The sequence below is a fragment of the Anser brachyrhynchus genome (genome assembly GCF_964034855.1).
Source record: "Anser brachyrhynchus genome assembly, chromosome: 1".
NCBI lineage: Eukaryota > Metazoa > Chordata > Aves > Anseriformes > Anatidae > Anser > Anser brachyrhynchus.
The window spans coordinates 149,207,972-149,229,295 of NC_137694.1; the positions used below are offsets into that span (position 1 = coordinate 149,207,972).

The following is a 21,324-nucleotide window of genomic DNA, read 5'->3' on the forward strand; positions in this document are numbered from 1 at the left end:
AAACAGGTAAGACATCTGCAAATTAAATTCTATTTTAAGTTACTTTCACTGAAAGACAATTTTGCCATTCTACTGCTTCTAGAAACCAAACTGCAGGAATTATAGGAATGAGCATGTCATTTTTCTTCCATTTCATGGAAAGGCTAGCAGTTTTTCTGTAATATGTGTCTTGACAGCTGTTGTATCTGGAATAAGGACTAGATCATAGATACAAGGCTTGTGTTTTTTTGTCATTTATATTTTTTTTCCTGTTACAAAAAACTATTAGTTTACATGGAGAACTCACAGGAAGGCCTGTTTCAGTGAACAACAAGATGCAACAAGATACTATTTCCCCACTGACAGCTTTATGGGCTCTGATTCAGGAGTGGGGTTGGCATAGCTGGGGGCGGCTGAAGTGATTAGACGTAGCCTCTGGCCTGCCACTTCCAAGAACTGGATTTGCACATCCTTATGAGGAGAAGGTGGAGACCTTACTTCTGCTTGCAGCTGCTTCATAGGAGGGTGAAGAGCAAACGCAGCCACACTCTTCCCAGTGAGGTGAGGTGGGAGGAAATGATGTGGTGGGCACAAGCTGCAACACTGGAAATTCCCCACTTGATACAAGAGAAATATTTTCACCGTGAGGGTGGTCAAACAACGGAATAGGAGGCCAGTGAGGTTGTGGAGACAATCCATCCATGGAAATATTCAGATCCTGACTGAACAAAACACTGGTTCTTCTTTAAGCAGGGGTTTGGGATAGACTACCTCCATCCGTGACACCACCCTAGAAACACTGCTGGGTGATGCTGGGTGGCTGTCACTAGCTTTAATTCACCTGGGGAGTGAACTGAGGCAGGTCAGCACCCAGCTCAAGTAGCCAAGTTGAAGGGGTTCATCAGGGATCAGAGTTGAAGGCATATCTTCAGGTCTCTTCAGCTATGCCTCACATTTCTAGTCAGGCTCCACCAATGTCTCTTCTCTTGTCTTTGTCTCCTTGTCTGTCTGGGAATCTTAATTGTGGAGCTGAGGGCATCACGGGTATCACTGAAGTAGACAGAAAATTTGATTTTCCTTGATCTTACAGATGCACACACAGTGAACGTATACCCAGAAAACCTGTGTCAAGGAAAGAAAGCTTACTTATCTGTAGCTACTGTACCATCGTCACTCCCTTTAGCCTTGGAGTTTATTCCTCTTTGGTCTTGTACCTTCTGCTGTTTTCCATTCATACAGCTAAAGCAGTAATCTGGGCTCTGGTTACCCTGACTGCTTCAAAGTCCTCTTCTCTGGCCTCAGTAAGAGCCACTAACATCTGTTCATAATGTTGCTGCGGAGATGGTTTTGATTTATCACTATGACAACATCATCCTCCGAGCTGCATCCCAGCACAGCTTCTGCTTTCTCCATTGCATCAGTCACTAAGCACTTGTCTTCAAATCTCATCTACAAGGAAATCACTTACTCTACTGCTGAACTGCAGCTTCCTCCAGGGTGGTGCTCCAGCAAGGGATAACATTAAACATCAGGTTTAGGAGAGGAAATGAAAAATTGTAGTGCATACAATGTTAAATAAGGATGGATCTGCATAGGCAGATCTGTAATAGCCAAACAGGAACTTCTGAAAAAGATTAATTGTATTTTACTTTCTGACATGTCAAAATTTCTCACTGGCTTTTGATTTTCCCAAGTGAGTGGCTTAAAAGGCTTTTATCAAAATTTCTGTGCTGCTCACACTCAGAAGTACTTTACTTCGCTCTTAAAGGAAGCCACTGACTGAGCTGAGCGTGGCTGCTGGAGGGATACAGCACTATGCAACGGCGCTAAGTTTATCTCAGCCTGGCCTTAAAACTCTTCCTGAAATAATCTCTACTTCTGCTCTGACTTTAAGAGCTAAATGCTATATTCTTTTTAACAAAAGAGCTTGTAACTGAGTCAAAAAGGACTGCGGAAGCTTCCAGTTCTGTGCAATGATACATATGTATGTGCAAATTTCCGTGTTTGTTATGTACCGACACACAAACTTGACAAAGCATTAATTTTCTACATAGCACTTCTGAGCCATGCTTGATATAGTGTTGCATTTGGCTACAATTCAAGATCTGGTTTGATATTTATATGCTATTTTACATTGAAATATGATTGCATGCTTTTAGATTTACAAAACTCGACTCTTGCCAGGAAATTCTTGCCTATAAAGCTATTTTAGGACTTTATCAGTTAAAAGGTTTAAGAGCTAAATTTTGTCCTCACATTGACTTAAATGGATATTGTGTATGCATATTCAGAGGCAAGCTTTGGCCTTAACTTTGATTTAATTGTTTAGCATGGTTAGAATTACATACTTAAAAGTCCGGGGTGATTAATGAGACTGGTGACAGTTTGTGAACTCCTAACATTTTCTGATGCCTGGAAAAAGTTCTAAATTTCTTTCTCTGACACTTTACACAAACAATAACTTAAATCCCCATGTGGTTTCTATTTGTCACAAATACAGAGGATGTAAAAGCTATAATGAAAAACTGACTTTGAAATGAAAATTTTCACAGAGCGTTTCCTTCTTTTGCTTTTTCTGAATAACCAGTTAAAGAACAGAAACATTTCCAGTGTTCAGAATCAACCAATTTTAGTTTCACACAGAAAATATGAAATATACTTGATTTTTTTTTCCTTTAGAAGCATTCTTGTAGTTCTTTTGTAAAATGTTGGACAATATTTACTGTTTTCTAACTGACCCAGAGACTGGAGCCAGAAGTCTCTTGGTCAGTAGCTGCTCCTGGCAGCCATTACCAAGTTAGCAGCCCACTGGAATCCCCCAGAAATCCAAGCTTTAACTTAGGAAAATAAATATGTTTCCAACCCTAACCACTCCAGAAGACACTCAAAATATGAACTGGGAGTAAATCAATGCATTGTTCCTTTACTGACTGTGCAGACGGCCTGAAATAAAGCATGGAGAGATGGGACTGTTTATCACAGTAGAGTACTGACTCAAAATCCTTAATATGATAATTTGAGTTTTAGCATCCACTGATTTATAACTGTTTATCATTTTAGCATCAGCATTGAACTCATGTGCATGTATTATCATTCTAAACCAGCTGACAATCTTCTCTGTGTGACAACTGCCCTGAACCTGAAAAATATAAGACGTTGATTTTTGTATCACTCAGAAGTCCGATCATAGAGGTCTTGTTAAAAAAAATAATCTGTTAATTAACACAGAACAGAAGGCTAGTCTCTGCCCTAAGGAGCTTGCAATTTAATTATGACTGGAGTCAATGTGTAAATACCAAAAGAATCACAGAACGGAAAATAAATGAGCAGAAGGGAAGCAGGTTTAAGAGATGTCTTCTTCTTCTTCCATCTCAGCTACTTCTTTCTAGGATCAAAGAAGTTATCCTATTTAAAAACCACCACCACTATTTTTAGCACAGTGTTGGGAGGGCAGTTAGCTTGGGTCATTTCACTTTTCAGGGTTGGCATGTAAGCTTGCTGGGAGCTGGATCAGCAAACCCAATGGGGCGATGAGCAGCATCCCATGAGCTGTCGGTGCTTCAGCCGGAGACCTGCTAGTGCAATCAGATTGCTGCCAGTGAGGTTGTAGCAGGGCACCTCTGCCAAAGAGCACAACAGCACCGCAGGGGCACAGCACAACAAGTGGCAGTGTCGATGTGCTGGCTCCAGGGAGGGGACTCAGCACTGTCTCCTCAGATGATGGCATGTTTTGGGGGTGAAATCGCACTGGTGGCAGCATACAGTGCTGGCTTGAAACGTAACAGGTAGTGAAGGGCAGAGTCTTGGACAGAGGAGGTGGGAATCAATGTTACCTTACTGTAGGAGAAAAGAGAGGCCGAACAGGAAGAAATCCAGAACAGCCTGGAAAACAAAGCCTGGTTAGTGAGGTATTGTCTGCATGTTAGCCATGGTAAGCACAATGTCTTGGGACTGAGAGGTGAAGCAGGCAAGAGCTGAAGGTCTGTGTTATTTCATCTTCAAAGCTAGGAACATTACAGGTTGAATGGGGCAATTGTACATTTTAATGTGAAGTAGTGTGTGAAGTGAAGCAGCCGCAGAATTCCCCATATTTTGTAGCAGAACAGGACAAATTTTAGCATGGCAAACTGCACCTATATTATAATGTTGGGACAGGGTACCTGCTTGCTTTATGAATAAATCTTTTCCTTGTTGCACGCCTGATTTAAGGGAGAATAGTTATCACAGTGACATTTTTTTCTGTAGAAATTATACATACAGCAGCCATTATAAAAGGCAGAAAGAGCTCTTCTCTGGGTGTATTATCTGTACACTCCAACTGGGCCTTGCTGAGTCCCCCATGTGATTGCTATGCTTTGTTCAGCTTATATTAAAAAAACCAACACTGTAGACCACCATGAATTTATGGTACATGGCAGCTTTAAACTTGTTCATAAAGGCTTAAAGGCAAGAATTGAATTCCCTGGATTGAAATTAATTTTAAATGCTTTAATGGGGTGAGCTCTCGTATTGAAGACTGATATGCCTGCAGGCTTTATAAAATGCCAGCATTCTAGAATGCAGAGATAGTCTCTGAGTCAGGTTGCTAAAGGATATCACACACCAGTGGCAATTACCACCCTCCCTTCTGCGGTCACATACAATGCCATAAAATGGGCCCCAGACTTCCTTATTTAATTGCCTGTTTTCTTTTCATCTCAAGCACAGGGCAACAGAAATGTGTTTAGCTCACCCTTGTAAAATAGCACACATTCTCTTACTTTTATGCCTTTGAAATATTGCACATGACAGCGAATATTTAGAGAATTTCACGAATGGCAGGGACTTGTAAGCAGCCTTATCCTGGGGATATTTATTGGCAGAAAGCTTCGGTGGCATCATGCTTCAATGGTGTTGAAAAGGTAAGACAAGTTCGTGCTGGTGGATGTGAGGGGTGAGCAGCCTCTTCCCACCTCAGAAGGGTGGCTTTTGTCCTAGCATGGCTACCTACAGACCACACACCTGATGTGCAAGTGAAACATTTTCACACTTCTCATTAGAATATTTTGAATGAAGAGAGATGATAATGCCATTTAGCAGTGCTATTTTCGTATTGTAACTTCAGTTTGACAAGTGACAACAGGTCTTGGCCCAGTGTGATTTTGGACAAATCATTGCTTCATGCAATGGAAAAATGTGTATGCTGATGCCTCAGTTTCCCCAGCTACACCTCTCTTTCACCTTGCTGTGATTTGTTTGGATGCAGAAAACATGCTCTGCATCTGTTAACCAGCTGCCTTCTCTGAAATCCTGTACTGACATACCAGTTAATTCCCAGTACAGAAGGCCAGTGCTACCCCCTGCCTGCTCACCTTCTGTGGTACTGCAGCAGGACCTGGGTGGGAGACACTGCTTTGAGGAACCACTTACTTTTTCCTTTTCTTCCCTACTTCCCAGGCACTTTGCTCTCCCCACTATGCCTGAGCTGCCAGCTTCTCCCAAGGAAGCTTCAGTTGGTCTTTATGTAGGTATGCCCTTCTGAGAGTCAAGAGGGAAGAAATCTGGGTCCCTCTGTCACCGATCCCCAAGCAGCAGAATGTCAGTGACAGCTCCTAAAAAAAAAAAAGTAAAGATACTTTTGTTAAGACATTTGCACGCCTCAGAAGATAAAGCTTTGTCTGTTAAAAGTTATGAAATAGTGGTTAATATGTGTGCATAATGAGTTCTGAACTAAAAGATAAATTAAAGAAATCATTCTTTTTACCCAGCAACAAAAAAGAAAGGGAAAAGTACACCCACAGTAATAAAGATACAGGCTTTTAAAGTCTGAAATCACTCTGCTTTGCACAAAATGAATGAATCAGAAGCTCAATGAGCTTCAGAAAAGAATTTCAGGGAAGCATGGAAACAGTCCTCCTCCATAGTTAGATAATCTCAGTAATGCCTGAAAAAATAAACCCTCCATATTCTCAGGCTGAATATTTCCTTTCATATTCTTTCCTATACAAATTCGTACGTCAGTTCCCTAGCCCATGTTGCCACTACATTGCCAGATGTATTTCTTGTGCTGAAGAGGACTCAGAGGAAAAAAACATTAAAAAAAAAAAAAAGAGAAAACAAACAAACAAACCTTCGAGGATCAGGTGGCATTCTCCTCTCTGTTAACTGCAGGGGAAAGAGGTAAAAAGCCCACCTTTGAGGTCTGTCGGTGCCAGACAGTTTACTGTTGTTGAGATTACTGTTCCATAGACCTGCTTGCTGAGCTACATGGATAGTCAGTCTCTGACCCAGATCCGTCCAAATGAGCCAGGTTAAAGCTGAAACAGGGTAAAGAGTGCTAGCACAAGCAGATCAGCTGAGGCAATGGGGATGGGGATCGCCAAGCATTTCCACTGTGGCGTTGCTGCAGTCAGCAGAGGATGTGTGATCAGGCTCTTGGAGCTGAAATCTGTTAGACCTGACAGTCTTTAAAGGGAAGGTTTCTGCTATTGAACCTACTCTGGGCTCAGCCTGGTGGTACCTAGCAAACTGGCACCCCCGGGTGTGAGAGAGAAACACATACAATTAACACCTCTTGGTGGTATTTTCATAAGTGAGTAGTTGCACAAAACATAAAAGTGTATTTCTGGGAAAGTTCAACCATGAAAATATGATTGCTAATAGTTAACCTAGTCGATGAAAACAGAAATGATACTTCACAGTCTAATGTTAGCCTGGTGAACTAGGGACAGAGCTCCAGCCAACATATAATGCTGGAATAGTCAGAATATAATTGGAATATAACAAATAGTTGGAATATAATTCTATATTTTGCATTATTTACTTAAAACAAGAGCCCACATCTAGAACTGTCTTTTGAGGAACTCATTTTGCAGTTGAAACAGCCAAAGATCTTCTCTAGGATTTGTTTTTAAAATTTTATTTTTTAATTTGCACACCATTTGCTGTGCACGTAATTCTGCATTTAAAGCCTAGCTGTGCTTAGGGACGTTCAGATGCTCAACTCCAAGAGGAGTACTTGTAAGGGGTAAGAAGGCATAGGTCCTTAATTCTGGCCCTCTAGAAGCCAAGGACATCTTTAGTTGTATTGCTGTTGAAGGAATGGCCAAAAGATATGTTGGGCAAACTTTGTAGGGATGTGTAATGTGTTTTATTAAACCAGCTGGTAAAAAACAAGCCTCCACCAGGCCTGAAATCAAATCCTTTTCATTGTCTTTGGGAAAGGTTACACCGGGTTTAAGTACGTGTGGGAAATTTTCTGCCATAGGTGAGAATGAAAGCTGATTGATCAGCCACCCACCAGCTCACGGGAAGAATTCCTACAGAGGGGTGCAGGAGTAGTGGTGAGGTACCTACGGGTGCACCTCATCTCTTCTGTAACATACGTACTAAGAAGATAAATGTGGTTCCCTTTGTATGTGCATTTAGACTTCATTATCAATCTGGCATCTTTGAGGATAACTTTTCTTTACAGTTCAGGGCAAAAATGAAACATTACCAACCAGGGTGGCAAAAAGCAAGTGTTAACCTATTTAGTATGTCTGGTGACATACTGAAATGAAGTACAAGAGTCTATCATGCAGGCTTACAATCTGCTTTGATTTCAGCATTTGATTCCCACCTTCCCCACCACAAAGGCCCAGTCCCATGAATTTATGCACAGCTTATCTTCTATCCAAAAAGAGGTCTACCTCTTCCACGGTCAGCTGGATGATCATACCAGACACAGATAGAACCTCAAATATATTTTTCCCAGGCTACAACCTTACATCAGAGCTGCTCCCTTCCCACAACACATGCATATGAGAGATCTTCCAGATCTGGTGGTCCAAAGTGAAGGGCAGCTCCTATGGTATGGACTAATGCACAGCACCTTGTGCACTGGGGCAGAACAGACTTGAGAAGTCCAGCTGAAAGACGCTAGAAGTTACCATCAGTCATAGGTGTGCTTAAAGGTAATGTGTACACTAAACATCCTTCGGTCAATGCATACTGAAGCAGCAATTAAACATTCCTTTGGTCAGGGACAGCTGTAACACTAAGATAATGCCCAACGAGGCAAGAGCAAAACCTGAGCTATGTGAACTGGTAGGTTTCCCAGGGACTTGCTTGCAGAAACAGGATCTGGTAGTACTGATTTATTTTGCAGCTGGGTTTGAGACAGTCAGAAAGTGACTACAATGCCAGGAGGTAAAGAAATGCAGTAGTGTGTGTCGCCTTCAGGCACTGCTTTTTTGGGCAAATGGATGGTTTTCGGGGAAAAGTACTAACCGAAAGGGCATGTCTGAATTCCTGAAAATGGAAGCTGACTCCTGCTTAGTTTTACAGTGTTTAGCAGAACAGAACTTTGATTTTGTTGTTGTTGTTATATATATGAAGATTGTACCAAAGAAATTCATGATCCATAATGAGCTACTTATTCTAAGATAAAACCATCCTGTGAGTTCCAAATATCAGCACTGGGTGCTTGAACCAGCTAGCAAAATAGAGTTTCCATGGCAAATGGAAAAAAAATTCACAGGCAAATGCATTTTTCAACCTGCTTTTCTTTAGTAAGTTTGCAGGGAGTGTGCAGCAGAGCCACCTCGATTATTCAAGTCCTTGTAAAACACACAGCTGGCATAGCAGCATTTCCTTTCATCAGGTTAATTTTGAGACAAGACCAGGGAGAAGAAACTGTAAAGATTTTGCAATTTTTAATTAAGAAATTGAGTAAGTATATGAAGAGAGCAGCCACATGATGAACAAAGTAACTAGACATAAAAGAGTTTGTGTTTACACAATATGTACAGTAATAAAAAAGAGTCATATAAGGAGATAGCTACCTCCCTTCAACCTACTAGAAAATGCCATATCCTGAATTACCTCTCACTGTGCTTTCATGAACAACCTAATGTTTATCACCATCACCTTTACCAGCAGTACCAGCAGAACTGAGCTACACAAAACTATGGTTGAAGAAAAATGAAGACATCCGGCACTGCAAAATGCATAGCACCCTGAGAACAAGCATATTTTCTGTCAAATTAAAAAATAACATGCCGTATGCACACAGGTGCCAAACGGGATGGAAACAGAGACATCGCTGAAGGATAACTTGGCAGTTTCCAGGTGAACTTTGCCTTCTTGTTCTCACAGACCACAGCTGCCAGGCAGCCCCTTGCCCGCAGCGCTCCTTGCCTAGGGGCAAGGCAGAGGCACGCAGCTGGCACCGCACAGCAGGGCCAGGGCCAGCTGCCCTGATATAACTGCATGATTACGGGTAACCTCAAACATCTGCAGCAACGTGGCAAGTTGTACGTTACCTGATCGGCCGATAAAGCTTTCTTTCGGAGGAAGGACCGGTTTTCACCAGGAGAGACACTTGTGGAGTCCTCGTTGCTTGCCTCTGTAGGAGACAAAGTAAGGTAGCCAGATTTGAAAAGTATGTCAGATTTTAACCCATGGGAGGATGAAGAAACAGCTTGAAATTTACATGTGTATGAGAACAGAGAACCTTATACAGAAAAAATCATCTTGTATAACTAATATTGACATGGCCAGACATTTATGAAGAGGTTCAAGAGAACACGGGAAATTATCATCTATCTCTAAACCTGTGGTTTAGAATCTGTTCAAACACAGCCAGATTTGTCTAATGGTAAAACACAATCACACTCTGCTGAGTTGCTGCTGCCCTCTCCCTTATCCTCTGGCTCTTTTCGTCTCCATTTAGATTCCCCAGGCTCAGTGAAAAATCATCACCCCACATCTGGGTAATGAATAGTAAAGACAAGTGGTGAGAATAGAGTATACAGACAAAGGAGGTGTTAAAAGAATTTGAAAAAAATATGTTTAACAGATAGAGGTTAAAAGAGCATTTTAAATACCTAAAATAAAGATGTATTTTAAAAAACAATCAATTTTTAAAATAAGAGCATTTTAAATACCTAAAATAAAAACATGTATTTTAAAAAATAATCAATTTTTAAAATAAGAACTGATTCCCTTCCTGATGGTGGACAATACCTTATTCAGTGCGACCAGTCAATTCTTCACAGATGAGATTTCTTTAAGTTAATTGTAACTCAAGGAATAGTAGTAACAAGCAAATGGCTTGAATCTTAGCGCAAGTGGTGATGACGGTATAAACTTTGTTCTTTTAATTTCAAAAACATTTTCAAGGAGATTTTAAAGAATTTATTTAACCTCAAGAGAACAACTTGAAAGATTACAGCTGAGTGGCAGGACAACTCTTGGGCAGTTTTTACTCCAAAGGCTGCAGTTGAATTCTTTGGGAACTGATACAAGAATTAGTCTAGTTTGCACGCGCGCGCACACACACACACACCTCCTCATAGGAAGTCATTTGATATCCATTCGTAAAAAGCTTCTCCTTAAAAGGTCTTGTGGTTTTAGGTATGTATATCATTTAATGAGCTCCTGCTCGGATGTGTTTGAATTGCTTTTTTCTCAGAAAGCACAGCTTCTGGTCACAGGTGCTTATTTACATCTGGCCCCATTTTATTTGCTCCTAACTGAAAATGAGGGGATTTGAGATTACTCAACCCTATCCTTTGTAATTTAATCATAAAAATGTCTCTGTATCCTGTTCCTGTTAGACAGGGCTGGTATTCAAATCTTTGCCTGTTACAAAACATGTTGTTGTTTACCAGAAACATGTAAATTGCACAAGCACACAATAGAAGTTGTTGAAAACATGTAAACAAGAAAACTAAATCTCTGATATATTTTATATTATGGCACATTGGATTTCAGCTGAAAGCACAAATTTGTAAAAATAACCATGAATTTTCATACAGTCATGTCCCAAATTTTCAATTGTTCTTTTAAGAAAGTAGCAGAAAAACAAGCTTGTCAATTAGATGTACCCAGTGAAGAAAAGTCAAGTTTTGTACTATTTTATATTATTGTGGACATATGCAGAGAAACATGGTTACTCTTCAGTTATTCAAAAGATGTTATATTTTCATTTGCAGATTTTAAGCCTTAATATACACAGCAACATCTATGTTTCATGTATGTGCAGTTTCATAGTATATGCAGGTATCAGTGAGTTTTCACTATATGAAAAACTGTTTTAACTAAGTCATTTTATGCTAGTTTTATGTGTTTCTTAATCTGTGTATCCGTGTTTTGAATTGTGTTATTTATAATACTGTAATAATAATATTGTAATAATAATAATATAATATTGTATCCAATCCCTCTAAACTAAACTATCACTAAACTAAAAATGATCCCACATTGACATTTGTGATCAACATGGTTTATTTATTGCAAAAAAGTTTATGAGATACACGCCATGAACATACATTTCTTAAAGTTATTGCAAGAATTCAAGTAATTTTAAGGTCAAGCATATGCTGTCAACATTACCTTGACAGTGTAAGTTTTAAGATAAAAGATTTATTAAAAAAATCATTTGACTTAAGAACTTTGGTATACAAATTATCTTTTTCAAAGATTTTCAGAATATAGTGCTCTCTGTTACTACCTCCATACCTAAGCACGGAAGACATATGAAACATTAAACAAGAAGAGTTTCTCAGAAACTACACAGTAAATTTTTCACATTCTACATAACCTTCTAAGAATGATCCTAAAATCATGGGAGGCCAAAATTCTGGTAAAATAGCCTATAGAGTGCCATACCTAATCATTTCAATTATTCTGTGATCTTCCATCCTTCTCTAAGATGCATAGAATGACCCATGGAAGTCATACAGTCTACTTAGACATTTACTATAATCCAGCTGACAATACTGCATGTAAGAAAGTTTAGCAAGAATAGTCATTTTACCATTTTTATTTTCATTTTTCTCACTCTCTCTAAAAAAAATCCAGCCTTTTTTCAAAGACTTGAATTCTTCTGTCATGCTGGGGAGCATCCTGCCCTTACTCCCAGCACACCCATGCTGTTGGAAAGTAGGTTAGTACTGTGATAACAGCAACATTTCTTGGATGATAAAATTGCTGTACATTTTGTACAACTGAGGTCAATGAATAATAATAATAATAATAAAGTCTTCTGTCTTCTCTACAGTTACATTTCCCTGAAAAAGTAAAAGAAGCCTGTACTATAGAAGTGGAGAAACTCATATCTCACTGTGGACCAGACTGAGATATGAAAGGAAAATCCTCATTCTTGTTAAATGATTCATTACACCTCTGAGACTATGTCTCAATTACCAGATCAGGGACTTCTTCCGAACCCCGGGTTCCAGGTAAGGGCTATAGGCAGACCCCAGATGTGCCAGACCTGTGAGATGAGGTGCAGGAAAGCATCAGTCTTCTCCTTCCCTGGTTTCACAGAGAAGAGACCAAGGTTTGTGGGCTGGAAAGAAGCCCAGGGAACCAAACTCCCCAAGCACTCTGCAGTGTGCAAAATATCATTTTTATACAGGTTTTCTTCTTTCCCAGATAGAGTTTCAGGTCCTAGAATTGATGGAATACAATTCTTTTAGCCTTACTCTCTTTGTGGCACATGAATTATCATTTGAGAATACAGCATTGATCCACGGACTGGTTTGTTACCTTGTGTCTGACAACAAATGCTTCAGAAAATGGAGAAAGAAAACCCAGACTGAACAAGCACAGAATAATGTAGCCATGGGGGAAAATATCTACATAACCTCCACTATCTGGTAGTTCTTTTACACCGTTAACACATCATGGTTATATTCTGTACGTTTTTTGTGCCATCTAATTAACTATGAATGTTCTCATTATCTATATAAAAGTTGAACCATTTTTCAAATCCTGCTAAGCTCTTAGTCTCCATATCTTCTGGCAATTAGTCCTAATAGATAATTATATGTTGCATAAAGAGCATTTCCTTTAAACCATGTTTAAACACGTTTCTTCCCAATTTCACAGACCACCCCCTTTCTCTCCTATTATGAGACCCACAAAAGGAAGCTCCCAATTTATATTCTCTGTCTGTGTAAATTCCCAATATTTTATCTCTGTCTCTCATAGTTCCCTTTACTTGTCTCCCTCCTAGTATGAATTATCATTCGCTCTCGCAATGCGGAGGTTTCTGCATAAGCCTCAAGTTATTAGACTATTGCCGTGAAACTCCAGTTTGGGTTTTGTTTTGTTTTGCTTTGTTATTAGATGTGACTACCATAATTTGGCATACTCTCAGTTTACATAACCATATTCTTCTTCATCTTCTTGTCTATCTTAGCATTGTTTGATTTCTATTACCAGCATTACATTCTGAGCAGAGATTTTCATTACAGTTTGGGTGGTGAAAACAATTTTTTTTCCTGAGTGCTGACAGTCACTTTAGATTCCAGCAATCCCTAGAAGCTCTGTTTAATCCAAAATAGATAGCGTCGTACATTTGTCATACATAGCTACACTTACAAATCTTCTGTGACAGGCTTTAATAAAGGCAGTTCAAATGCCAAGACTACACACTTTTGTATTAAGGATAGTTAGGAGTTTTTCAACAAAATGTTTTTATTTTGAAATTCAACTTTTAATTAAAATGTTTTGCCTTTCTGCAAAGGCATTCAGTGGCAACCTTTTTGAGTGCATTATGGTCACATGAAATTGTGACAAAAAGAAGTGTATTTGTGTGTGTGTGTGTGAAACAGGGAGGTAGATACAACTCAAAATTGTCAGAGATGTAGAGTCAGGGCTCATACCCAGGATGGAGAGTGTCAAAGTTTAAGATCGCACATCTATGGATGTTTGCTTGGATCTCCTGTCTACCAGGGGCTCCAGGCATTTCAACAAAAAGTAAAAGGATCCAAATTGGTCAAGCATCAATTTTTCATACATTTTTTTTGTCTTGTTTTGTCTGTCCCATCTCTTGTAATCTGCTTTTGTGCTGAGACTCTCACAATCATTTTGTTTTGGTAGAGGCTGTGCTTATTTGCCCCTGTTATGTCACATTCATCACAGCATTTTATAATTCTAATTTTGGTTGCTGCTTCAATTAATTTACTTGTTATTGAAGAACTGGTTTCTCTGGTTTCGGTCTCAGGAACATCCCTTATGATATTTTTAAAAGAGAGATTCAGCATTTACTGCCATCATATTATTTGGTACAGAAGCTGATTTTAATATACTGCCTCGTGTTTCTATCCTTTCTCGTATACCTCAGAATTACTATCCCAAACCTAGTCCCAGGAATCTGTTACACTTTATTAACAAGTGTTAACTACCATTTGTATAAAGTACAGTCTCCCAGCTACCTCCTTCATTTTTGATCAGAGCCATGTGTGTCGATGGACATTTTAATTTTTACATGCTTCAGTGACGAAAGTGACAAATGACTTTTTAATTATTTTTGCTTTGTAGATGGCTAAGTAGGAATTTAGGGAAAACTGCTGGGATATGTGAGTTCTTGGCCGTACGGTTAGAGGGGACTGTATGGAAAAACAGGCCACTGTGCAGCTGGCAGCAGGGCTGATCTGATGACTATCTGCTGCCAAGACAGGGCTCGGCAGCAGGGATGGTAAAATTCTGCCCCAGACATATGATGCTTTTCAAGTAGAAAGTGCCCTGAGAGGAATGGGTGGGAGGAGAGAAAGCATCTGCTGAGTGTCAAGGAATTAGAGACCAACAAGCACCCATGGCTCACACCACCAGTCGTCTGGAGGTGGTTAGGTGTTGATGAAGGTGGGTCTGTTATAATTTTAATTTGCTTCTGCTAACAGCCTCGTAAACAGTATGCGTAATCATAACACAAAGCAACTTGAGGAGGGAGTTGCACTGCTGTGAAAACTGAAGGGACTTCATGCCTTTTCAGGTACCTAGGCATCACTTTGCAAATACCTCTAATGTATGGATAGGGCAGGCTCCCCAGGCCCCTGAACACCCCTACACACAATCTACCTGGTCAAGAATATTGAAGAAATTTCCCCAAGGCCATTTGAGTTTTCCTTGATAAATTGTGAGGACAGAAGCTGGTATTTATGACCATAAAGAGTGTAAGGCACCTCCCTTTTTCCAAGGGACTGCTGCGCTCCACTGTGAAACCTCTGAGTGTGGGCTCAGCAGGTTTCACCTGTGCATGGTGGATGCTTGACACTGCATTGCTCAGGTTTTTAACACTTGTGTAATGATATCTGGTACATTTCTACAACCCAGCTTTGACATGTCAGGGCTGTTCTGTGTGGAAAGTGGCTTTCAAGAAAACCATCTAGGTGAGGAATGCTGCGTTCCTCCACTTAATGTCAAGCTTTTGTCCCCCATTACTGTTCTCTAGCTCTCAACAAACTCCTCTCAACCACCCTAGATTATGGCATAGTGGGTATTTATTGTCACATTTATTGTGGTGACTGCTCTCCCATCTCTACAAACACACACAGACACACATGAGCTAAGGTCGAACATTGTCTTTCTAGAAGGGCACAGATGAAGACTTCATCTTCACTGGTGCTTGGCCTGCCAACCTTACCCTTGAAGGTGAGAGTCCTAAAGTGAAGATAGTAGAAGATGACCTTGCAGATGTTGTGTATATTACATGCATACACAGCACAGAAATTGGCTACCTGGACTTCAGCAGCCTAATTAGCCACATTTGGGAGCTGCAGCCTGTAATGTAATTAGGTAGGAACATAGAGCCCTCCAACTTCTAGCCTTGTGGGGGTGCAACTGTACCTAATCCTCCTCTGAACAGTAACCAGTATGTTGCAAATCTTGGATGCTTAATCACTTCTACACAAGCTGGCTGTGCTTAGTTTCTACGCCCTCAGTGCTAGTGGCTCTTCTCAGAGGCAGACCTGTCTGTACTTTCCTTATTTTCCAGGCCCAGGAGAGCATGTGGCTGTGTTTGCTGGAGCAGTAGCTAAAATTCCCCCTGCCCCAGTTCCTTATGCATGAACCTTTCACGCCAGGAGTGTACATGTTTCAGCTTTAACCACTGATTAAACTTGGCAAAGTGACAGAGAAGAAAGAAACCTAAACTTAACTGTGGAATTTGCTGACTACTACTAAAAATCTCTCTCTATATATATATATATAAATCCAAAAATTCTACAGAGTCATAAAAAGCATTGAAGAATTACTGAAATTCTGGTAGTATGGCTTATGCTTTTTCTCTAAGTCAGGGCCTCAGTGCTTTGAGGATGAGTCCTTTCTGTCCCCTTTCTGCAGCCACTTCTGAAGGTGTGATGTTGCTCCATGTGGTCAGGTTATTTCCTGTGCACAGTCAGGGACCACATGCCCTGGCCAGCAACAGGCCCTGGTTTGCTGCAGTTTTAGGCAAAGCAAATATAACAGGTGCAGCCAAGTTTTTGAGAGCAAAAGCTGGGGAATGCCATGAGATGAACACGTAAAAACATCCTATTTGACTTGTTGAAATGATCAAGTAAAAAAGAAAAGAAAAAAAAAGTCAAAACCTTAGATCAAATGAAACTTTTCATTTGTTTCCAAGTAAGGTAATTAAAAACAACAATGAGGTAATGGAAAAGAAAGGATAGACGTAAGCATTGATCACAAAAATAGCATAGAAGAAAAAAAATCTAACATCACATTTTCAGCCACCAAAGATGTGGGAATCTGAGGTTCGATTTCTTACCCCATCTGAAAAGATGTGAACCCCTGCCTCTCAATAGAGAGAACATGCTTAAATACTTGTATTGGCACAGAGAGAATAAACTCCTGGGTATTTCAGACGTCTTTATGCATGTTTTCAAATACCAGGATCAGTGCTTGTTTCAGGATCCCACACAGATGAGGAAAGCTCCAGCCTCACATAATTTATTTCAGAGCATTCAGACACACTGCTCGTGGGGCTGGAGGTCCAGATGCAAATCCACTTAAGTGGGGAAAAGAGCAGGACCTAGGCCTTCTGTGCTGTTAACAAAAGCAGTTAGTCCTGAAGAAGGGGTAAAAATGGAACAAAGGTTTCTTTTTGTTGTTTTTCTTTTTTTCTTCTTTTCAAATAAATTATACCAAAAAAAAAAAAATAAATCAGATTTCACTTTTTTTTGCTTGACTATAGAGTCTTAATGCAGGTTTCTTAATTTTTTAATTGTTTCTCTCTCTCTGCTTGTTTGGGTTTGGAAGGAGTTTTTTTCCATATGAAATTTTTCCATAAGGTATTTCGAGATGAAGACAAAATGAGTTTTCATGCCAAGCTGGTTGTTGGCTAGTTGTGCAACTGTTTCCTTAAATACAGGTCATTTCTGGGAACACCAGGCTCCTAGCATTGCAAACCAGCCTCATGGCTTCTCCTGGAATAAAGCTGTCTGCTGTCTTTGGTGTTATCATTCACCTGTAAACATGCAGGATACTTTTGTAAAAAAAAACGACACAACAATGTGCCTTCATAAGGGACTCACTAAAGAGCAGTGATAATAGCAGGGCTGCCAGAAAGTCCCAAGCAAGTGAAATTTCACTGTTTACGGATTCTGGGTGATGATTACTAGGGTGGATATTCTCAGGCATGTCTGCTAGTTGTTGCTTGAAGCCTGGGCACTTTTACTCATTCATTGACTAAACAGAGTGTGAGTCATTAACCTTTATATTTACACACACACACACACACACACACACCCTGAACAGCTGGGCTTCTAAAAACTTTCAGACTATAAACATTAATAATTAATTCACTCTGGCAGCTACCTGCACTGTTTCCTCCTCAGCCTTTCATAACATCTCACAAATACCTCCTCCCCTCCTCTCTCATCAATGGGAATTGTTCTCCGGGCACGCCCGCCCACCGGCGCACACGCACACTCACACGAGCATACGCAAACACACGCAGAGTAAACTGGAAATGGCAAATACGCCATTCAAGGAGGCTGTCATGGAAATAGATTTCCAAGGCACTGAGCAAGTCATTGTACACTGAAAGAAACAAAGGGTTGCGCTTTTACGTCGGCGGCGACGTCCCGGCTCTCTTTGCTTACTAAGACGGACAAGCACACACAAACAGTGCAGGAGGCAGAGGAGAAGGCGAAGTAACTAGGGGAATATTCCTCAGTTCAACTCTTTCAAGAGGGAAAACAATGAAGATCATTTGTTATAAACTAGGAAAACCCTTAAATGAATGGGCACCTGCCAAGCTCTGATAAATGTCTGCTGAGGGCCTAGATCAAACATTAAACCTTCAAGTGTCTTGTTTCACCTAAGGTGGTAATGCATATTCAGTACAGATTAGGAGCCACATATTTAAAGGTATCTGGGTGCTTAACTCTCATGTTGTCAGGGACTCAAACACTTTTAAAAATAGATTTTAGTTAAAATCAGAAGTCGTAAAAAAAAATCAAACAAACAAACAAACAAAAAAAACACCTTAAAACCACCAAATCTCACCCTGAAGGGAGATTCCCGGCTAATTTTAGCATAATTTCTTAAACAATCCCAGGGTAATCAGTCTTCCTGCCAACCTGAGCCATATAGCGTACTTGCGTGAACAAGAGCCATAAAGTACATGCCACACAACAGGAGACCCAAGGAGATCAGGAGCAAGAGGGCTGGTCCTAGAAGGAGGGAGGTCGTTTGTACCAAGAGTCTGTCTGCTTCACTGTGGGATGGGAATTGGACGTGGAAGGCCAATGCTGGAGTCTACAGCCTCCTCCCCTCTCCAGGATCTGGGTTGCCCTCTAGCCTCAGCTCCTTGTGTAACCTCAAGAATTTAATGTTGTTCTCACATGGGCGTCTACTTCGAACTGGTTATGAGCCTTGTGCAATTGGCCACCTGGATTCAGAAGATGAGAGGAGAGAGAGTTTCCTTTAGTGGGCAGCTCATCCTAGCCGTCTCCATTCAGTTTCTAGAGAGACTAGCTGTACAAGGTTGCAGGTATCCTACATGAATAATTCCTTACGTTTTATTAGCTTGAATTTCTTCATTCTTTTTTAACTGGTAAATGCATTAAAAGGAAGAAGATGGTTACATTGAGGAATGTTGCAATGTGTTTTAGCTTTTGTTATAGATGCAGTAGGTTTATACATGTACGTTAATATTTGCTGTTGTTTATTGTGTCTGCAAAATAGAGGAGACAACCCTTTCCTGTTTTCCAGGGATGCAGTGGCATCTAATGAATATTTGTATTATATTTTCTGCTGCAGGTTAAATGTTGTGTATAACCAACAAAATTAGGACTTTCAAACATTTTTTTCTAGAATTTTGAATGTTCTTATGGACCATTGTTCAAAGACCATCCTAGTGCTATGGTGATGAAAGCAACAGAAAGCTGAGATGTGGATGGAGGGAAACCATTGACTTTCCTTCTGCCCCAAACAATGCTTCTTTTCTTACTCTCTGTTACAAATCCAGATGTTATTGTTTATATCTTTCTCTAATGGGTCATGATAGACACAATCCTACAGAGTCCAGTTTCACCTACATTATTCTCTCCACTTACTGTTCCCACAGTTAGCTGATAACTGAAAGGAAACATGATTTTTTTCTTACCCTAACAAAGAATCTGTGCATCACCATGGATTCACACCATACACCTACTCCCTTTTCCACTTGTTCTGTTATGTAACTAGTTAAGTCTACTCTAGGAGTTAGCCCCAGGGATCAGAGAGAATAGTGCTTATTTCTAGGCACGACTGAGCAATCTGACAGCCGTAAGAACATCTGTGGCTGTGCTACTGTCCCCTTCCTACCACACAAATTTGTGCTGCCTGTGACTGCCTGGAGGGACAGGAAAGCCTCCGTGGCACACACTCAGTTCACATCTGGTCAGATAAGTTTCACTGCTTTCACTGCATTGGACACAGCAAGAGACATGAAGACTGATAGGCAATTTCTGTAATTGCACGTTTCTGTGGAACTATTAGCCAGCAAGTAGGATTCCTGCTGCTACAAACATAACAGGGGAAAGAAGTATGCTGTCAAAATGAATTAAACACAGCTCTGGTTTAATTAACAAAGTGGGGTTGTGCTGCAACTATCCAAGTCATTTTACAGAATACACACTGTAAGTTGCACGATCTAAAATAGGAAGAGGCCCCTACATTTGTGCAAATAAACACAGAGGTTCCAGCTGGAAAGAGCACATGCACGCTACCTCTGCCAGACTGCTCAGAAACTATATTTCAATCACCCTCACCTCCAGCCCACAAAGAGGGGCAGCAAAGATGCCTTGAGCGGGGAGCTTACTGGAGTCACCACTCTTAGTCACTGCCCTCTGTTCCTTACGTTACCTCGTGCCTAAGTGAAGTTTTGAATATTGTTCTTCATTAGGAATAAAATAACAGAGTGCATCCATCAAATGCCTATTTAGGATCTCTAAGACTTGAACTGAGTGTATGGGATTTGTCGGGGGATAGGCTCTCTACTAATTTACTCTGGTTTTATAACACGGGCAGTGTTTGGTTCTGCTCTCCCGCAGGTAGTATGTAGTTCAAAGATAGTAAGCACATATTTTGCTCCCTTTTTGAATCCATCAAGCCTGCTTTGCAATCATAATTCAGAAAGATGAATAATGAAATGTATAAGATATATAAAAAGCACAAAAAGTGAGAATATTCATTGATAGACTGATATGGAGCTCAAGCTGACGAGGAAAAGGATCTGATAAAATTAAACATGGGTGATGTGAACAATTCAGGCTAAGATAAAAACAGCCCTTCCTTCTTCAGTTCACTACTTCGTGGAGAGCAATTAAGAAGGCACAGCGTGAAAACATTCCTCGGTATCATCTATCACCTGGCTAATTTGCGTGCCACCCTGCCCAGCTGTACCGTTCCCCTAGCTGTCTCCTCTTTCTTTTCCTACCGGCCCTCTCTACATCCCAACATTAGGTCTCTTGCTGAGGTTGTGGGTGGGGGTAGAAGAAAGAAAAAAATTTAATAAGGTAAGAAAATGAGGGAAATCTGACATACTTACCTAACAGAGTGCAGATGTGATAATTTACAGGTATTGTTGAGGATGATTTTTCAGAGCTGTCGTTTTTATTAGCCTCATCATGAAGGTTAATCCCAATGCTTTCATTTGGAGTAATATGGTCCTGATTTTCTATTTTAGAACATCCTGATCCATTCTGGGACTCAGTTTACAGATATACACAAGGATAGGATTTTTTTTTAGATCACTAAAGTGTCAGGAAAAAGTACCAATAACAGCATTAGAAACCATCTCTGTGAATATTACATGTGACTTTTCCTGAAGTATCTGATATTGGCTGCTACCTGTAGAAGCATGATCCATTTCAATTGGACAACTTTTTTAACGTTTCTGTTTTCCTTGTGGCATAGTGTCTTCACCATTTGTTTTCTTCACCCTATCCCCAACCAGGTTATCTGAGACAATAAATAGGAAGTGGCTAATATTCATCTACAAATTCAAAAATATTGTAGGAGCCAGAAGCACAGGAATGTGGATATGATAAGGGGCTTGAAAGGAATCAGAGGAGGCTCATACGCACAAGTGGTTATGCCAGTATA

General features: G+C 40.3%; 1 long non-coding RNA gene across 1 annotated transcript; it reads right to left on the minus strand.

Moving 5' to 3' along the window:
- Positions 1-5,389: 5,389 nt before the first annotated feature.
- LOC308200157 lies at positions 5,390-21,124 on the minus strand. Its single transcript, XR_013955290.1, has 3 exons — positions 20,768-21,124; positions 9,264-9,346; positions 5,390-5,570 (listed from the first exon to the last, which is right to left on the minus strand). It is a non-coding gene; the product is annotated as an uncharacterized lncRNA (long non-coding RNA).
- Between the last annotated feature and the right edge of the window lie 200 nt (positions 21,125-21,324).